Source organism: Triturus cristatus, chromosome 11 (assembly GCF_964204655.1).
Source record: "Triturus cristatus chromosome 11, aTriCri1.1, whole genome shotgun sequence".
Taxonomy (NCBI): domain Eukaryota; kingdom Metazoa; phylum Chordata; class Amphibia; order Caudata; family Salamandridae; genus Triturus; species Triturus cristatus.
The window spans coordinates 973,866,924-973,885,625 of NC_140594.1; the positions used below are offsets into that span (position 1 = coordinate 973,866,924).

Below are 18,702 nucleotides of genomic sequence, written 5' to 3' on the forward strand. Positions count from 1 at the left end.
TATCCAGCGCTTTTCCTACTGTTGCACTCTCTGGAGTTGGAATAGTAATTTTTACCCCTACGCTATCCAGCGCTTTCCCTACTGTTTCACTTACTGGAGTGGGAATAGTAATTTTTACCCCTACGCTATCCAGCGCTTTTCCTACTGTTTCACTTACTGGAGTGGGAATAGTAATTTGTACCCCTACGCTATCCAGCGTTTTCACTACTGTTGCACTCTCTGGAGTGGGAATAGTAATTTTTACCCCTACGCTATCCAACGCTTTCCCTACTGTTGGACTCACTGGAGTAGGAATAGTAATTTTTACTCCTACGCTATCCAACGTTTTCCCTACTATTGCACTCTCTGGAGTTGGAATAGTAATTACTTTCCCTACGCTATCCAACACTTTCCCTACTGTTGCACTCTCTGGAGTGGGAATAGTAATTTTTACCCTTACGCTATCCAACGCTTTCCCTACTATTGCACTCTCTGGAGTTGGAAGAGTAATTTTTACCCCTACGCTATCCAACGCTTTCCCTACTGTTGCACTCTTTGGAGTTGGAATAGTCATTTTTACCCCTACGCTATCCAGCGCTTTCCCTACTGTTTCACTTACTGGAGTGGGAATAGTAATTTGTACCCCTACGCTATCCAACGCTTTCCCTACTGTTGCACTCTCTGGAGTTGGAATAGTAATTTTTACCCCTACGCTATCCAACGCTTTCCCTACTGTTGCACTCTTTGGAGTTGGAATAGTAATTTTTACCCCTACGCTATCCAACGCTTTCCCTACTGTTGCACTCTTTGGAGTTGGAATAGTAATTTTTACCCCTACGCTATCCAGCGCTTTACCTACTGTTTCACTCACTGGAGTGGGAATAGTAATTTGTACCCCTACGCTATCCAACGCTTTCCCTACTGTTGCACTCTCTGGAGTTGGAATAGTAATTTTTACCCCTACGCTATCCAGCGCTTTTCCTACTGTTGCACTCTCTGGAGTTGGAATAGTAATTATTTTCCCTACGCTATCCAACACTTTCCCTACTGTTGCACTCTCTGGAGTGGGAATAGTAATTTTTACCCTTACGCTATCCAACGCTTTCCCTACTATTGCACTCTCTGGAGTTGGAATAGTAATTTTTACCCCTACGCTATCCAACGCTTTCCCTACTGTTGCACTCTTTGGAGTTGGAATAGTAATTTTTACCCCTACGCTATCCAGCGCTTTCCCTACTGTTTCACTTACTGGAGTGGGAATAGTAATTTTTTACCCCTACGCTATCCAACGCTTTCCCTACTGTTGCACTCTCTGGAGTTGGAATAGTAATTTTTACCCCTACGCTATCCAACGCTTTCCCTACTGTTGCACTCTTTGGAGTTGGAATAGTAATTTTTACCCCTACGCTATCCAACGCTTTCCCTACTGTTGCACTCTTTGGAGTTGGAATAGTAATTTTTACCCCTACGCTATCCAGCGCTTTACCTACTGTTTCACTTACTGGAGTGGGAATAGTAATTTGTACCCCTACGCTATCCAACGCTTTCCCTACTGTTGCACTCTCTGGAGTTGGAATAGTAATTTTTACCCCTACGCTATCCAGCGCTTTTCTTACTGTTGCACTCTCTGGAGTTGGAATAGTAATTATTTTCCCTACGCTATCCAACACTTTCCCTACTGTTGCACTCTCTGGAGTGGGAATAGTAATTTTTACCCTTACGCTATCCAACGCTTTCCCTACTATTGTACTCTCTGGAGTTGGAATAGTAATTTTTACCCCTACGCTATCCAACGCTTTCCCTACTGTTGCACTCTTTGGAGTTGGAATAGTAATTTTTACCCCTACGCTATCCAGCGCTTTCCCTACTGTTTCACTTACTAGAGTGGGAATAGTAATTTTTTACCCCTACGCTATCCAACGCTTTCCCTACTGTTGCACTCTCTGGAGTTGGAATAGTAATTTTTACCCCTACGCTATCCAACGCTTTCCCTACTGTTGCACTCTTTGGAGTTGGAATAGTAATTTTTACCCCTACGCTATCCAACGCTTTCCCTACTGTTGCACTCTTTGGAGTTGGAATAGTAATTTTTACCCCTACGCTATCCAGCGCTTTACCTACTGTTTCACTTACTGGAGTGGGAATAGTAATTTGTACCCCTACGCTATCCAACGCTTTCCCTACTGTTGCACTCTCTGGAGTTGGAATAGTAATTTTTACCCCTACGCTATCCAGCGCTTTTCCTACTGTTGCACTCTCTGGAGTTGGAATAGTAATTATTTTCCCTACGCTATCCAACACTTTCCCTACTGTTGCACTCTCTGGAGTGGGAATAGTAATTTTTACCCTTACGCTATCCAACGCTTTCCCTACTATTGCACTCTCTGGAGTTGGAATAGTAATTTTTACCCCTACGCTATCCAACGCTTTCCCTACTGTTGCACTCTTTGCAGTTGGAATAGTAATTTTTACCCCTACGCTATCCAGCGCTTTCCCTACTGTTTCACTTACTGGAGTGGGAATAGTAATTTTTTACCCCTACGCTATCCAACGCTTTCCCTACTGTTGCACTCTCTGGAGTGGGAATAGTAATTTTTACCCTTACGCTATCCAACGCTTTCCCTACTATTGCACTCTCTGGAGTTGGAATAGTAATTTTTACCCCTACGCTATCCAACGCTTTCCCTACTGTTGCACTCTTTGGAGTTGTAATAGTAATTTTTACCCCTACGCTATCCAGCGCTTTCCCTACTGTTTCACTTACTGGAGTGGGAATAGTAATTTTTTACCCCTACGCTATCCAACGCTTTCCCTACTGTTGCACTCTCTGGAGTTGGAATAGTAATTTTTACCCCTACGCTATCCAACGCTTTCCCTACTGTTGCACTCTTTGGAGTTGGAATAGTAATTTTTACCCCTACGCTATCCAACGCTTTCCCTACTGTTGCACTCTTTGGAGTTGGAATAGTAATTTTTACCCCTACGCTATCCAGCGCTTTACCTACTGTTTCACTTACTGAAGTGGGAATAGTAATTTGTACCCCTACGCTATCCAACGCTTTCCCTACTGTTGCACTCTCTGGAGTTGGAATAGTAATTTTCACCCCTACGCTATCCAGCGCTTTTCCTACTGTTGCACTCTCTGGAGTTAGAATAGTAATTTTTACCTTTACGCTATCCAACGCTTTCCCTACTATTGCACTCTCTGGAGTTGGAATAGTAATTTTAACCCTATGCTATCCTACGCTTTCCCTACTGTTGCACTCTTTGGAGTTGGAATAGTAATTTTTACCCCTACGCTATCCAGCGCTTTTCCTACTGTTGCACTCTCTGGAGTTGGAATAGTAATTTTTACCTTTACGTTATCCAACGCTTTCCCTACTATTGCACTCTCTGGAGTTGGAATAGTAATTTTAACCCTACGCTATCCAACGCTTTCTCTACTGTTGCACTCTTTGGAGTTGGAATAGTAATTTTTACCCCTACGGTATCCAACATTTTACTTTCTGTTGTTTTTGTTGGAGTTGGACTAGTAGTTTTATTGTGTCTGATATTTCATATGTTTTGTATTATTTTTGCTATTGTAATATATCATTAATAATAAAAATTATTCACATTAAAAATATTGATTATTATTTAATATATGTAATTATTAAATATTTAATAATGTTATTATTTTATGTGTATAGATGTATTGGTAATTTTTAAAAACATTTAATAATTTATACGTTACAGAAATTATTAGTAAAATTAATTATTAAGTAAGTATATATATTATATATTATATGTATATGTTTAATTAAAGTTTTATTAAATTATATATATTAATTATACATTTTAAATATTATACAATATATTTAATTATGTTTATTTAATTTCTAAGTATAATTTGGTTTATTTTACATATATTTTTAAAGTAAAAAAACCCCGATATTTTTAATAACGATATTTTTGACATCGATATTTAATTTTCGATATTTTTGTACTTGCCATGTTGTAGATAGGATGTCGATATTCTTGGCATCGATATTTTTGTTGCGATATATTTGTAGGTCGATTTTCTGTCTGTCGAAATTATGTCATACAACCGTGGGTGACCCAGTGTGTGTTTTAGTTCTAGAGACAAAAGATTGTGGTCACTATCTACCCTTCGAATTACACAAAAAGCCCTTATTTGAGACCAGAATTCTACATTGACCATAATGTAGTCAATGGTAGTACTTTTCCCCACTCTTTTGAATGTAAAGTTCTCTGGTACATCAGGAGGGAATCTGCCATTACAGGCTCTAAGAGAGTGGGTTACTAGAAGCTTATTAATCTGTATGGCCACTGGCATTAAGTGCATGGCTGGATACATAGAACACTCCTGGATATGCCAGATGGAATCCTCCTCTAAAGTTACAGAGGGGATCCCCACAAGAGGTTCGAAGTGACAGTTGATGTCACCCCCGATAAATCTATGTGTAGATGGTGAAGAAAATGAAAGAAGTTCGTCAAGAGCTTCTAACATGGATAGCCCCAGCTCCTGGGGGGTAAGACGCAAATATATGTCAACAACCATCACCTTCGAGCCATCCATAAATTTAAGGACGATAGAGAGAATATCAGGGAATGGGAATCTATTACTTTCACTGTACACCCCAGGTGCATAGATACCCAGATGCACAGTCCCCCCGAAGGTCTTCCTCTAGGTCCCTCTACAGCGGGTAGATGGAATGTTGCAAATCCCACCCTTGTGGGGGCAGTCACCATCCAGGTTTCTTGAAACAAGCACAGATCATACTGATCCACCAACTCACCCTATTCTGGATTGGATATCTTAGATCTCAGCTCTGCTACATTCCAGGATCCTAATAATGATCTTGGGGGTTCCACCCTATGAGGACTGGGTGAGGTGGAAGAGGGCATGTTGATAGAAGGAGTCCCTACAGAATTGTCCAGTTCAAATCCATCTCTTGACAAGCTTGTATCTGCACCTGGGCTTAAGGGGATTATTTCCAGACCCACTTCCTTAACCCCAGAAGCCTCCACGGAGCACCCAGCTACGTTGGAATTCATTTTTTTAGACCCCAATGAATGAAATAGTCAATCTGCATTGTTCAAGGCACTAAATCCATTGGCTGTGGGTATATTATATTCCCCCTCCAGGCCACCATGATGAAAATGACTTGGTTCAAGTCCCCCTGGTACTATTTCCGGAGAGTAGAAGTACCCCAAAGGAAGTGGAATAATAGCACTCATTTGACAGGTTCCTCCCCAATCAAGGATGTGCTTGACTACTCCCGGATCCCTAAAATTAACAATCACGCACTCCCCTCCAATATCTTTTTGTTTGGTCCCCAGCCAGGTGACTCTTCTAACAAATAGTATTTCCCCCTGACCTGATCTCATTAGTGGTCTATGTCTGTTTAACCACAAAGTGGTTTTATTCTTCAGGGAGGTGTATGATTCGCCTCGTTCGCTCAACAGCGGAGGGACACCGGTAATGCATAGTGTAATTGTGATAAATCATGCATTAATTCAGCACAATATGTTTAATTAAGAAACAAAAACTGACTATTGTCTTATTGTTATCTTTAGTGACCCCTGACGAAGGGCGCTTGAAGCCCGAAATGCATTGGGTATTTTCTGAATAAACACTGCCTTTTACGAACTATTGCTTCAGTCGTGTTCATATAAAGGAGGTCCAGATGGACACATTTTGGACATTAGAAACTTGGGAAATGGCAAATATTCCACGTGTAGAAGAAAACATAAATGTAGCAAAAACGTTACAAAGAAGATGGAATACAAGGAATACATTGGTGAAAACAAAATGAGTAATGATTGCCAAAGTGGTGTAATCAAGCTGTGCGATTGGTTTGGGGCGCGAGGAACGCCCCTCCCCATGTAAAAAAAATACACAACAGATGGGAGGATAAGAAAGAACAAAAAATGGCTAAAGACGAAATAGCTTGAGTGGTACATCCAAGACGCAGTACATGAAAAAGAGGAGCGAATAAAGAAACGGGGAGCTGGAGAACTAAAGCGAAAGAGACGATTAGGAAACATTGGCAGAAGCTTGCTCCACTGGGGTTATATACACTGTTGTGTTTTTTTTTTTGTAACAGGTCTTGGGTAAGTTCCTGGTGCGATTTCCTTCTCATGGCCGCAGACGCCGCTCACCACATTCACAACCCGAGAAAAGGCCAATTCCTTTCCGCCCGGGTAGCGTGAACTTGCCAGAGACATTACACCCAGCAGGTGGTGTGCTTCTCTGCTGGTTACACACAGTGTAGTGGATAATCAGCAGCCACATCTGAGGGGGTCTCTCAAAGTGGCGTGGCTAAAAATCCGTGTTTAGCATAGTGTCAGGAATCACAGGAGGTTTCCTCCTCCTATTTCATCCGTAGCTTCCATTCTCTTTTCACAAACTCAAAGAGTAGCTAATCCTTTTAGTTGGAGCGCTAGTTGGCACCGTAGAAACTCCAACATGGCTGCCAACATCCTGAAATTGCAATAGCATAACGCTGTTTAGCAGTCTAGTCTTTCTGCAAATTACAGTTGGTGAGGTGTGCCCCAACATTCTACTGCGCACTTCCCTGAAGATTCTTCTGGAGCAGCACCTGTTGTTCATGCGTCGCGAAAGTTAGTCAGGGTAGTGGTGGAATATGCGGGGTTAGCTTCGTCGGTTACTACCAATATTCAAGATTAACGTTTAGTGTCAACTTCAAAGTATTATTTCTGTTCCCATCCAAGTTTTCAGGCAATAAGCTGTTAAAACATGATTCTGACTGATGCCTTGCTTGCGCTAACGATTAAAATAAATCTGTGAAGAAGATTAATTCAACTTTAACCAATTAAATATATTTAGTATTGTATTTCCTGAGAGAATTACAAGGAAGAGAATGTTGACAAGTTCAGTTAACTCTTAACGTCCTGTAAATTCGTACTAGGGGAAAACGCGAGCATTGTTTCTCTGAGCTGCGTTATTCTAGATCGAATTTCTCATTCTGGATTTGAATTTTACTCGCGGGCACTGTTCCTTTTGTGCCTCGCGGTACATAAAGGCTGCAGGAATTAAACTCGTGCGCACGTTTCAGTTCGTGCGCACTACCGGCAAGATTACAGAAATTCCTCTGCAATATTTAAAAGCGCCTCTCTTTTGAGCTGCGTAATTCAAAAAAACGAACAAGTGCGAACACTGAGAGATTTTCGTTTGCGCTTCATTACATTTTTTCCCTGAGAAGGAAAATATTAAATTGCACACGTCTTGGCAGCCGCCATAAGAGCTGTGATAAATAGTCATACCAAACTGATTATAAGCACCTTCTCTAATTGGCTGGGAAGCATAAATCACCAAATCTTCCATTTAGAAAAAAATCTTAGACAGGTGCAATTGTCCTCATATCTCTATTTAATTGAAGTTCTCATACTTCAGGCAACAAATTATAAACATCTCAATCACTTGTCCAGTAAGTACATAGGTAGGAAGGGAACATAGAACTACATTACATACTTACAGAACAGAAAGATAACTTACCTTGTTTTTTCCTTAATCAAGACAGAGAACCTTAGAATAGAACGACCTGCAAGGAAAAGAACATGTGATTAGAGAGAAGGCTTCTCTGGGTAAACACACACAACGCTCAAGAGAAGTAAGAAGAGTGGCAAGCCCAAAACTACTTACTGGTGAGATTAGTTATTATATGTATATGTATCTATATTAAGGAAAGCAGTCTGTCAAGGTAACCGATATATCTGACTATTTAATGTTTCTAGCCTAACAACCTGAAGAAGAAGATTAAGCAGGACCAGCAGTGTTTTGGAGCTGTCTCTTCTCTGTCCAATCCCCTTTCCCCCCTCAGAACTTACCTGCGATGGATTACAACAAACATAGCAGGGGGGGTCCTGAGAAGGGCATTGGGAGTTAGCGTCATTCTGCTCCTGTGTGATTCGTTAAGTTCCCCTGACACATAGTGTGCCACTCACTGGTATGTTGCTGTTTGTCATTGCATCCAAATATATAATACAACAAGTAGCATAACACCAACAACAAGTCAGGACTATTGGCTTTGTCAGCGGTTTGTTAGTTGCATAAGATAAATGAGCAACTAAGACTTCCTTCTATAGAAAATTGAACATGCTTCGGTTCTGAAATGAGGAGACTGTGAATTAGTTATAATGAGTCTCTTAGAAGTTATATCACAGACAGTGATGGGTGGCACTGCTGCGGAGTTAAAATATATTATTTTTTTCCTGAAGGTGATGGCTAAAATGAGAGCCCGATAGGGACCCATTTCAGCACCTGCTATTTAGAACTGCCGGTGCTGAGCACCTGCGGGACCCGGCCCACTTAAAGCCCTGAGCCTCACTGAAGTGAATGAACATCGAGGGCGCTCCCGCAGGCACCCGCTCACAGGTCGATGCTCTCTAAGGAACACGAACAACATAAGAATCGACAACAGCAGCCTTGGAAGGGCGAGGCGGGGAGAGCACGTTCACTGACAGCCACGGAGCCAACTTGAACAGACGCTGGAGAGGAGTAATGTTTAGCAGAGCAGCGACCGCAAACAGAGGGTGTGCAGCGGGAAAACGCTTGAGCAGGAACTGGAGCTGCTGTGGAGGGACAGGTAGACGCGTAGAAGAAATCTCAGGACTCTCAACAAAGTGGTCAGTCGGCTAAACTGGCGACTTTGGTGCTGAAAAGCAGAGTTCGAGCCTCGATGTCGCGTCCACATCCTGTGATTCTGGGCAAATCACTTAATCTCCCCGTGCCTGAATGTGTAGTGTAAATACGGTGCTCATGTAAAGCCAGGTGCGGTGCGTCCATTGGGTCGTTGGGGCGTAGCCCCCCCGCCCACAGCTCCCTCGGCGTCTTTGAACTTAAGTAAACTGAATCAGTTTACTTAAGTTCAAAGACGCCGAGGGAGAACTGACAATCATGTCAGTCAGCATGACGTCGGACCGCCCACCCCCTTCAGAGTCTGAAGGGGGTGGGCGGTCCGTCGTCATGTTTACTGACATGATTGTCAGATGGACCCGGGCCATCAGGCAGCAGCACAAGTGTGCATGAGTGGTGAAGGTGCACGAATTTTCGCACCGTCCCCAGTCATGCTCACTAGTGGCTGCACAGGCTGGCGAATGCCCATTAGGAGAGGGAGGGTTGAGCAAAGGCTCAAACCTCGGTCTCCTAATGGGCAGGCGGGCGAGGAGTAATCATGCCCTAAGCCAATCCTGGTGCTGCTGGCAGCGCCAGGATTGCCTGAGAGGGGCTGTAGGCGCCAACGGACCCGAGGCGGCGCGGACGGCGGACCTGCTCAGGACAGGTAGGATTTTTTTTCATTTACCTTTTTTTGCTCCATATTTCAGTCTACCCTGCCGTATAATTTCGTCCTCCCCTGCCAGGTGATTGCAGTGGCCTGAGTCGAGTGCATTTCCAGTGTTTGTGTGTCGCCAGTCGTGCTGCAGGCTCTGGGCTCATCTCCACAAGTGAAGCTGTTGGCCATCCCAGAATAATACCCCGTGCACTTGCTGCAGCTTCCCCATCTGAAGGGCTGGCATATCATCCCTGCGGGCACAGAACCAGTCAAAACAGACCGCACACTGATGTACAGGAGCAAACTGCACCTACCCATCGCTTCTACAACATGTTTCTTCCTTCCTCTTTTTACGGTCGTTATTATGGTTCCAACCTTGGCCGGCTTCTAATCGACTCAGACCCATCCTGCTGTTCGTTCAAATTTAGTTCTAGGAGTACTTTTTCCACACGCCCTGTTATTTCATGTGCTGCTGGTAGACGCTGCATGCCTTCAGAGTACTACAGAGATTATTGACCGAGCACATGTAAACGCCTGCTGTTTGATGGAACTTCTGGTTAGTGCATCTCTGCAGGGAGTTTAGTTATTGAAATAAACTAAATTGTTAATAACTGGAAGAAACATAATGACCATAGACCCCCTTCTGGGCTGGAGCCATCTGCAGGAAGCATTCCAATAACGGGAACGCCAGTGCCCGCTCCTCGCATGCCCGAGCCACGCAAGCCGGAGCCTTTGCACGCCCGATCCTTCGCACACCCGATCCTTCGCACGCCCGAGCCCTCACACACCAGAGCCCTCACACACCAGAGCCCTCACGTGCCAGAGCCCTTCACACAACTGAATCCTCGCATGCCCGAGCCCTCGCACGCCCGATCCTTCGCACGCCCGATCCTTCGCACTCCAGAGCCCTTCACACTCCATAGCCCTTCACACGCCGGAATCCTCGCACGACGGAGCCCTCGCAAGCCAGAGCCTTCGCACGCCCGAGCCCTCACACACCAGAGCCCTCACACATCAGAGCCCACGCGCGCCAGAACCCTTCACTCTTCCTGGGGTTATACTGAATAGGCAGCTACCAATATCATTTTCATGTGAAATCTTTTTTATTGATGTCACAACTACGCTTTCACAAGTGCCTTATTAACCTTCTTACTTTCTCAAATTTGCTTGAAAATGCACCATTTGCCTCACCTTTTTAGGTCTCGCCTGAGCCAGCGCTTTAGCGCTGCTCTCGCGAGAGCTTTTGTAAAAGGGGGATCTGAAAGTGCAAACCAGTGCTTTCAGGCCACTAACTACAGTGCATGTGCGCCGGGCGCGTGCACCATTTGGCAGCCTGCGTGATCATTTTGTGGCCGCTTTGATGTTTTCAGTGAGCCGCGCGGCCACTGAGAACATCAAAGCGGCCGCGAAATGATCACTATTTTCCACCCCCTCCCTTATCCCACTTCCTACTTGGCGTCTATGGGCTCCCTGTCAAGTGCCCCCTATGTCCCACACACAGTGTTAGGACCCGCCTCCTTGCTGTAGCTAGGCCGGATGCCTCTCCATCCCATCTACCCATAGAGTTGGTGGCAGCATCGCTTCTCCTGGCGGTTCTTGCCTCGGGTGCACTGTTTGAAAGTGGCATGTGAATCCCAAACCTTGGCGCACCTTGAACCTGCACCCCATGGGCAGCAAATTGGGAGCACAAGGGGCTCCTCTTACGTAGGATTCATGCCACACAATCTGGGAGCGCTGGTTCAGAGTGCCCTCTGCATCCCTAAACTAGTAGCAGTTTTCCCGTACGCGCTCGGTGCACTGCACAGGAAGTGTCCCGTGTGCTCCCTGCCCATAGATGCGCATATGTACCCTGGGTTTTCATGCCACACAGTCTGTAAGCGCTGGTTCAAAGACTCCTACGCCCTCGAATCCTAGTAGTAGCATTCCTCTACGCGCCCTGTGCACCAGACAGGAAGTGCCCCGTGCGATCCCTGCGCAGAGATGGGCCCCGTGCGCTCTCTGCCCAGAGATGCGCATACGCACCCTGGGGTTTCATGCCACATACTCCGGAAGCGCTGGTTCAAAGACCTCTCAGCACCCCACACCTAGGAGCAACATTCCCTTACGCACCCTGCGCACCTCGCAGGAAGCACCCCATGCGCTCCCTGTGCAGAGATACGCATACGTACCCCAATGTTTCATGGCACACAATCCGGGAGTTCTGGTTCAAAGTGCCCTCTGCATCCCACACCTACGAACAGCATGCCCTGTACACTCCCCCGACACAATACCACATACTGAAAGCGCTCCGTGCCCCACCCCCCATTAGCAGAGATTGGCATGCCCCTGGGATTCATCCCACACAACCCGGGTGTGCTGGTTTCAATGTCCCCTCTGCATCTTAAGCCTATGAGCAAGATGCTCCCCACACTCCAGGGGCAACATACCACCATACTGGAATTGCTCAGTGCCCCTCCCCCCACCCCTCCGATATACGCAGATATACATACACCCCTGGAAGTCATGCCACACAACCCGGGTGTCGCTGGTTTCATTGTGCCGTCTGCATCGCACACCTAGGAACAACATGCCCCCTACACTCCCAGGGCACCACACCACCATACCGAAAGAGCCCCGTGCCCCCCCTTAGCACCCCACCCCCATGCGCAGAGATACGCATACACCTGGGATTCATGTCACACAACCCGGGCGCGCTGGCTTCAAAGTGCCCTCTGCAGCCCAAACCTACTATCCAAATGCCCCCTGGACTCCAGGGGCATCATACCACCATACTGTTAACACCCCGCTGGTTCGAAGTGTCCTCTGCATCCTACACCAAGGAACACCATGCCCTCTATACTCCGGGGCACCATACCACCATACTGAAAGCGCCCCCTGCCACCCCTCCCCCATGCCCAGAGATACGCATACCTCGGGTCGGATTCATGCCACACAACCCGGATACGCTGATTTCAATGTGCCCCCTGCATGCCAAACCTACGAGCAAGATTCCCCCCTAGACTCAAGGAGCCTCGTGCGCTCCCTGCCCAGAGATGCGCATACACCGGGGATGCATGACAGACAGCGCGGGTGCACTAGTTTCAAAGTGCCCTCTGCAGCCCAAACCTAGAAGCTGCATTCCACCCAGCCCGGGGAGGACTGGCCCTGAATTGCACCTCAAGCCCGGTGCACCTCAAGCTCTGTGGCCCTCGACCCCCCCAGGGGCAGGCTACATACACCGGGTCCACTGTTTTCAAGGAGCCCCTTCACTCCAAAACTAGAAGCACCGCGCTTCCTCCTCTCCCATCCCTACTGTCTATGTAGTGGGCAAAAACTAGTAGTATGTCCTGCCTCGGGTCAAAGGCGCTTGGAATCTCCTTCAAAAATAAGCGCTACCTCCGTTTTCTGCACCCCCTGCACACGTCTGAATGGCTATTCCCCAACGACCACACTCCTACCGAAGTGCAACGGGCCCCTCCCCCGCTTCTCTGAACTCTGTCACTTCCACTTTCTACGGGCAGCGGTTACACACTTGCCTCCTAGTGCCCCGGACCTCATCCAGGTAGTTCTGCTCATGCCCCTCCCCCGCCTCATTTGTTTTCGTTTCTGATTCCAGCTCTTATTATCAAAAAACGAATGTGCTGTTTTAAGCAGTTCCAGAATTCCGGCCCTGCAACTAAAGCGCCTCATTGTAGGCTGTAGCGCAGCGCTACTTCCAGGCAAAACATGTGAAGTAATGCCAATGCATGTGTTAAACAAGCATTTGCAATGCAATAGGTCTCGCAGTTACACGAGTTAAAGCTATTGGCATTGTAAATGACAATGCCAATAGGCATTGTTATTTGCAATGTCAATAGCTCAAACTCGCGTAAATGCGAGACCTAATTAGGCCTGGGCTAAAATTTTGTTCCGTTCGCGGAAATTGCGATAATTTGACATTTTCGCGTTCCGCGGAGAGCGCGAAAATGTCAAAATTTCCGCTTTCCGCAGCTTGGCGATAATTTGTTTCTTGCTCGCGCTGTAAAATAATACATTCTCGCGCGCGCATTATCGCCTTACCTGAATCCCTACGTTCGCCGACAAGTTTTCTTGATCCGGTCGCGTTCTCCATGAGATGTTGTATTGTTTTTAGCCATTTGCGCTGTCTCGCGACAGTTCACGCCCACAGTGACGTCATGCGTCGCGCCATCACATCTTTCTTCTCGCGATCATGCACCGCGAGAAAACTCAAAACAAGATGGCCGCGCCCGCGAGCAACCAGTTGGCGACCCGTAACCATGCAGAAAATCTCGCGAACATGCGGGGAAAAAACTTCTGCATCTTCGCGATATTTCCGCTTGTTTGCGATAATTTTAAACATTTTCGCAATAGTTGCGAAAGTGGATTTCGCAAATTCCGCCCACCCCTAGACCTAATGCATTGCAAATACTTGTCCTTCCTTGCCTCCCTCCCCCTCTCAACACGTCTTCCTTCCCTTGTCCGACTCATCACCCCAACCCCCTCCCCTGCTCGTCACCCCTTCCAAAATACCACGGGCTGCCCTGCCCGGCCAGGCAGGTCTCATTTGCAAAGCTCATTTTCCGGTTAAAGTTAGCAATTATTAGGTTTTCACTTTTGAAAAGTGGAGGTCACGCACGGACCGTGCATATTTTGGACATAAAAGTCCAATGAATGGGCCGCTCCCAGGTTTTAACTATGCTATAGGGTTAGTTTTAAAGTTTAATTTATGTCAATAAATATTTTCGCACTAACTACAAACTACGGTTATTTTGGACCAATGGATGGAGGGTATTCATTTCTAAGGGGAGACCCGGAGCGGTTGGTCACCAACGACGCTGTGTTACAATCCAGGGGGCGGGTCTCAAAGAGGCGTGGTCGATATAACGCAGGGCGTGGATTAGAAACACTTAAGCTAAAAATCTATGCTTAGCATAGTTTGCCACTCCACTGGTATTTTGCTGCCCTGTCATTGCATCAAGACATATAATACAGGTAAAATTACACCTACAATAAATCTGGACTATTGGCTTTGTCAACGGGTATTAGTTGCATGAGATAAATAGGGAACAACTGTGGCTTTGTTGTATAGAATATTGGAAATGCTTCAATTATAAAATGATGAGACTGTGAAGGTTCTATAACGAGTCTCTTTGTAGTTACATCAAAGGCAGTGGAGGGCGGAAATGCTGCAGAGTAAAAAAACATTTCCACCCTGAGTGTGAGGGCAAAAATGCAGAGCCCAGTAGGGACCCGTCTCAGCACCTGCCTTTTAGAACTTCCGGTGCTGAGCACCAGCAGGGCCTGACCCCCTTAAAGCTTTGCCTGTTGACAATGTCTGTGTACGTGACAATTCCAATAGCTTAAACTCTCGCAAATGCGAGACCGATTGCATTGCAAATGATTTTTGTATGTGTTACTAGACATGCCTCCCGCAATCAGGTCAGAGCTCTCTGGAGCGCTGTCTCATACCATATATGGTTAAAAATAACTCCACGGCCACTCTATGGTAGCAGTCAGGGAAAAGAAGAATCGTGTCACAATGCGAGTGTAATGAAATCCACAAAGGCCGTTCATGTGACTCCAAGATGAAACTTGCACCTTCTAAACAAGCATTGAAAATGCAATAGGTCTCGCATTTAATTAAGTTAAAGCCATTAGCTTTGCTAATGGTATTGTATAGCAAAGCAAATGGCTTTAAATTAATAAAAGGCGAGACCTATTGCATTTCCAATGCTTGTTTCAAAAGGTTCTCAAAAGGTCCCGCCTCCAACCAGACTTTATGACAGTTGGGCTTGCTCGCTACGCTCGCTTGATACACATCAGTGACGCGATTTTGTTTACGCCACACCACTTTCAAATGTCACCAGCCGCCCCTGTGTAAAGCGCTCCAATTCCTTCGGGTCGAGTTCGCGCTATATAAATATGCAACAAAAAAAAACAAAAGCGGAAAGGCACTTGCTGGACCCTACACCCGTTACACTTGGGCTCGCCCATTACTCCCCGGGAAAGTATCTCTGTTTAGGAGGCATCAAGTATTATTTATGCTTCTCAGGACCGGAGAGCACTCACCTGAGCCAGGCTGCGCGGGGAAGCGTGTGAACTGACCGTCACCCGAGGCAAAACCTTTTCAGTGGGAGGTGACCGGTAAAGGCGACTCCCTTTTCCTCTTTAAGCGCACGGAGGAACCCAGGAGTCGTGACCCGCCCATGGCTCCAGTCAACAAACATGCAATTGCAGCTAGCTCGCCTCGAAGAGTTACGACTGACTGCAAACACTTGCTCCCCGGGCTCCCCCGGGGAGATGTCACGACGTTTAGCCCGATCCTAGTATCCAAAACCCACGTCTTCCCGGCAACTCTTAGGGGCGAACCCGCACGCGTGAATGGTTTGGACACGAGATATCGGATAATTATCTTGGTTTTGTCACAGGCCTGTAACCTTAACCCAGTGCATTATTACTCTGCCCCCATCCTATATCTCATATTTCTATTTGTTTCAGCACAAGTGATTTTTTTTCCTTTTCGCATGCGCCAAGTGGTAATATTAATTTTAATATAGCGCCTAATATCCGATTTGAGCAATTTCTAGGCTCTGTATGTAAAAGGTGTGAATATGAGCACATTGAATCTTACCCTTATTTTGCTCTATCTCGTCACAGGCCTTCACCCTACTTGAATCTTTGAAGGTCAGCTGCATATAGGTGTGGATTACCCTCAACGATAAAGAATTTGATGAGGAACAGTAACAATCAGAGCAATGCAGATTACTAGAAAATAATCGGGGAAAGTACCTGACTAGTGATCAGGGGCCCCTGCAATCTTTCTGGTAGGGAAAGGTCCCCATAGTTCTAGTTCATATCTAGTCCATGAATTTTCATTGCTTTGTAATCTGCCCTGAAATCGGATGTCATACATTTTGCCAACTCTCCATATTCATGTGGGTGACATTTTAATATTTAGACTTTTTGTATTTCATTCTAAGACTCCAATCCTTTAAAAAGGCTGAGGGCAAATGCAGTTCATATTTTTCTTCCCTCAAATAATTCTACCTTTTAGTGTGTGGAGAACGCAGAGATGCCAAGTACCTCATTACCCCCTCTTCCCTCTTCCTCACCACAGTCCTTTACAATCCGGAGACAGCAAGAAATAGTGGCTTCATGTAAAAAATAAATATACAGGAAGCAGCCATTAGAGTGGTTCTTTTGGCTCAAGAGTACCAGAGGAGACAGAAGATGATGATCTCAGGATGGCAGCCTCAAACAAAGCTGTTGATACATTCAAATTGTAGGAGTGACAAAGATGTGAGGGGAAGCCCAAGTAAGAGTTCTACAAACATCCAAAAAAAGACCCTACTGTTATGAGCACCTTGCAGGCCGCTGCCCGGTTACACACTCCAGTTACTCTCACCATAAATGGTCACGCATGTGGCAGATTTATTTCTGTGAGGTAATAGCCATTGTTGGAATCATTGTTTGTATGAGGTATGTTGTTCCCATTGTCTGTACCAATGCTTGTTTGTAAAAGGTTAGGCACGTGAGCCACACTCTGTGATCAGTTCGTTTCCTAATTGAAACCTTGTGTTAACTGCCATGGTCCTGAAAGTATTTTGCATAACGGTTTCTTCAATTCTCCTCGTGAGCTTGATTGTATTAATGATGCGCCATTTGTATCAGTGTCCGTTGGAGAATGTTCCAGTGTTTCTGGGCAAATATGATAATGACGTCAACTTTTGAACTCTCAAGGACACGCATGTTGTTGGCTATTTACATGTTCTTTCGTGAACGAGCAGCGCTTGACTGTGTCTCGATGTTGCAGTCACTCGCCTGCTTCCAGTCTTCGTCTCACCGGCAGGGGCTTAACACAGCCCTCCCCCCCCCACCCCCCCCCCCCCCTCAGCCCCAAGCGCCAGGGGGCCCCCTCAGCACAGCACTCTGCAGCAGGGCTCTTGATTGAGCCCGGAGGGCCCCCCCAGGTGCCTTGCAGGGAGGCCCCCTCAAGGTTCGTGACGCCAGTGCTCACCGGTTCCCTGCATCGCGCGGCCATGGTTCCTCAGCCTTCTTGGGAGAGTCACGTCCCGGCACTCTATTCAGCCCCCGCTGCACCCTCTCCATGCCCTGTAATTCCTGTATTGTAAGAGCGGCTCAAGAGAGAAAACGAGGACATTATTTCCCTCGCGTTTCCTTGTACCTGCAGTCATGTAAAACTAACTTGGCTCATTGTGCACAGAGACCCGAAGGCGTTGGTTGAAAGTCACAAGCGTGTTCCCACAAAAGCCAGGGCAGTGACTCCTGTATGGTACGCTTGGACACTGGGAAACGTGGTCCATCATAGCAATACCAGCATAAAGGAGTGCACATTTGTGGAGAACGTACTTCTTGTAATAGCAGCTCTACAGAAAGCGCGCCCAGGACTCCCAAAACAGCATTTAAAAGAAAACTTTGGAACTATTTTACAAGCATGATTATTAGACTTTGATTGTTGTATGAGGATGTTCGCAACTCAAGTTAAAGTGTCAGTGTTGTTAAACGATGCATGCTTTATCTGATTTGCTTTCTTCGTGCAGATCACTGGGTGTCATTGCCCTCTTCATGACTTATCATCGGAGCACTGCTGTAATCACATGTGTATGTTACAATCCTTTTAAGTGTATTGCTTCATATATATGATAGTGTACAAGTTGTTTAGTCACTTGATGGTAATTGTGTTCCTCTCCTTACAGACTTGTACTTTCCTCAATAACTCACTTCCCTGAATCCGGCAGCCTCGTACCCGGAAAGTCCTGAATTACTGACACAAAGACGCAACACCCGCAAGGAAACTGGTATTTTTCTTTTCTCATTCCAACCCCCCTTCTCCTTGGGAATTTTTGGGAGAGCGGTGTTGAAAGTCGCTGCCTCATTAGTTTCTACTCAGATTTGAGGAATAATGTCGCCCTTAAGGAATTACCTGTTATTTAGGTGTGTGGCTCACAACACCTACCTTGCATTCTGCCCACAAGACAACCATGCCCAGGGCACATTTCCCTCAAATACCTTTGAGAAGAGTACCCTCTGCAGCATTGTAAGCCGAGGAGATCGCTAGACAAATCTATACATTGGCAGTGGAAACCAAAAATGCACACCAAAATGATTATTAGCAAATGAAAGAAAAATATCCTGATTGACAGAAAACCTCCTTATGAGTCAGGTATACTCCCCTCCAAGCATTCGAAGAAGGGAATTCTAAACATCAGATGACTCAGGATGACGATTTGGAAAACTTAACCCTGAGCCATATGTAAGCGGGGACAAAATTGGTCTTGAAATATGGGGAAGCCCACAACTGATAAACAGAGATATGGATCTCTGCAAAGGAGTGACCACAAATCACTTATTTTCCTTTAAGAATTAAGCGCAACTGGAAACAATCAAACACTAGAACACAAGTGGCTGCGTGGCTTCCTAGTAT

General features: G+C 46.0%; 1 protein-coding gene across 3 annotated transcripts in view; it reads right to left on the bottom strand.

Moving 5' to 3' along the window:
* The window catches only part of LOC146785770 (phospholipid scramblase 1-like), a 420,799-nt gene extending 405,346 nt beyond the window's left edge, over positions 1 to 15,453 (bottom strand). The window contains exons 1-2 of one of the 3 annotated variants that reach the window (XM_085635025.1): positions 15,327 to 15,436; positions 7,502 to 7,547 (exon numbers count right to left, since the gene is read on the bottom strand). The gene's annotated coding sequence lies outside the window, so the exon portion shown is untranslated. Of the gene's footprint in view, positions 1 to 7,501; positions 7,548 to 15,326 lie in introns of all 3 variants that reach the window. The other 2 variants (XM_085635028.1, XM_085635026.1) reach the window with 2 other exon arrangements.
* Positions 15,454 to 18,702: the final 3,249 nt, after the last annotated feature.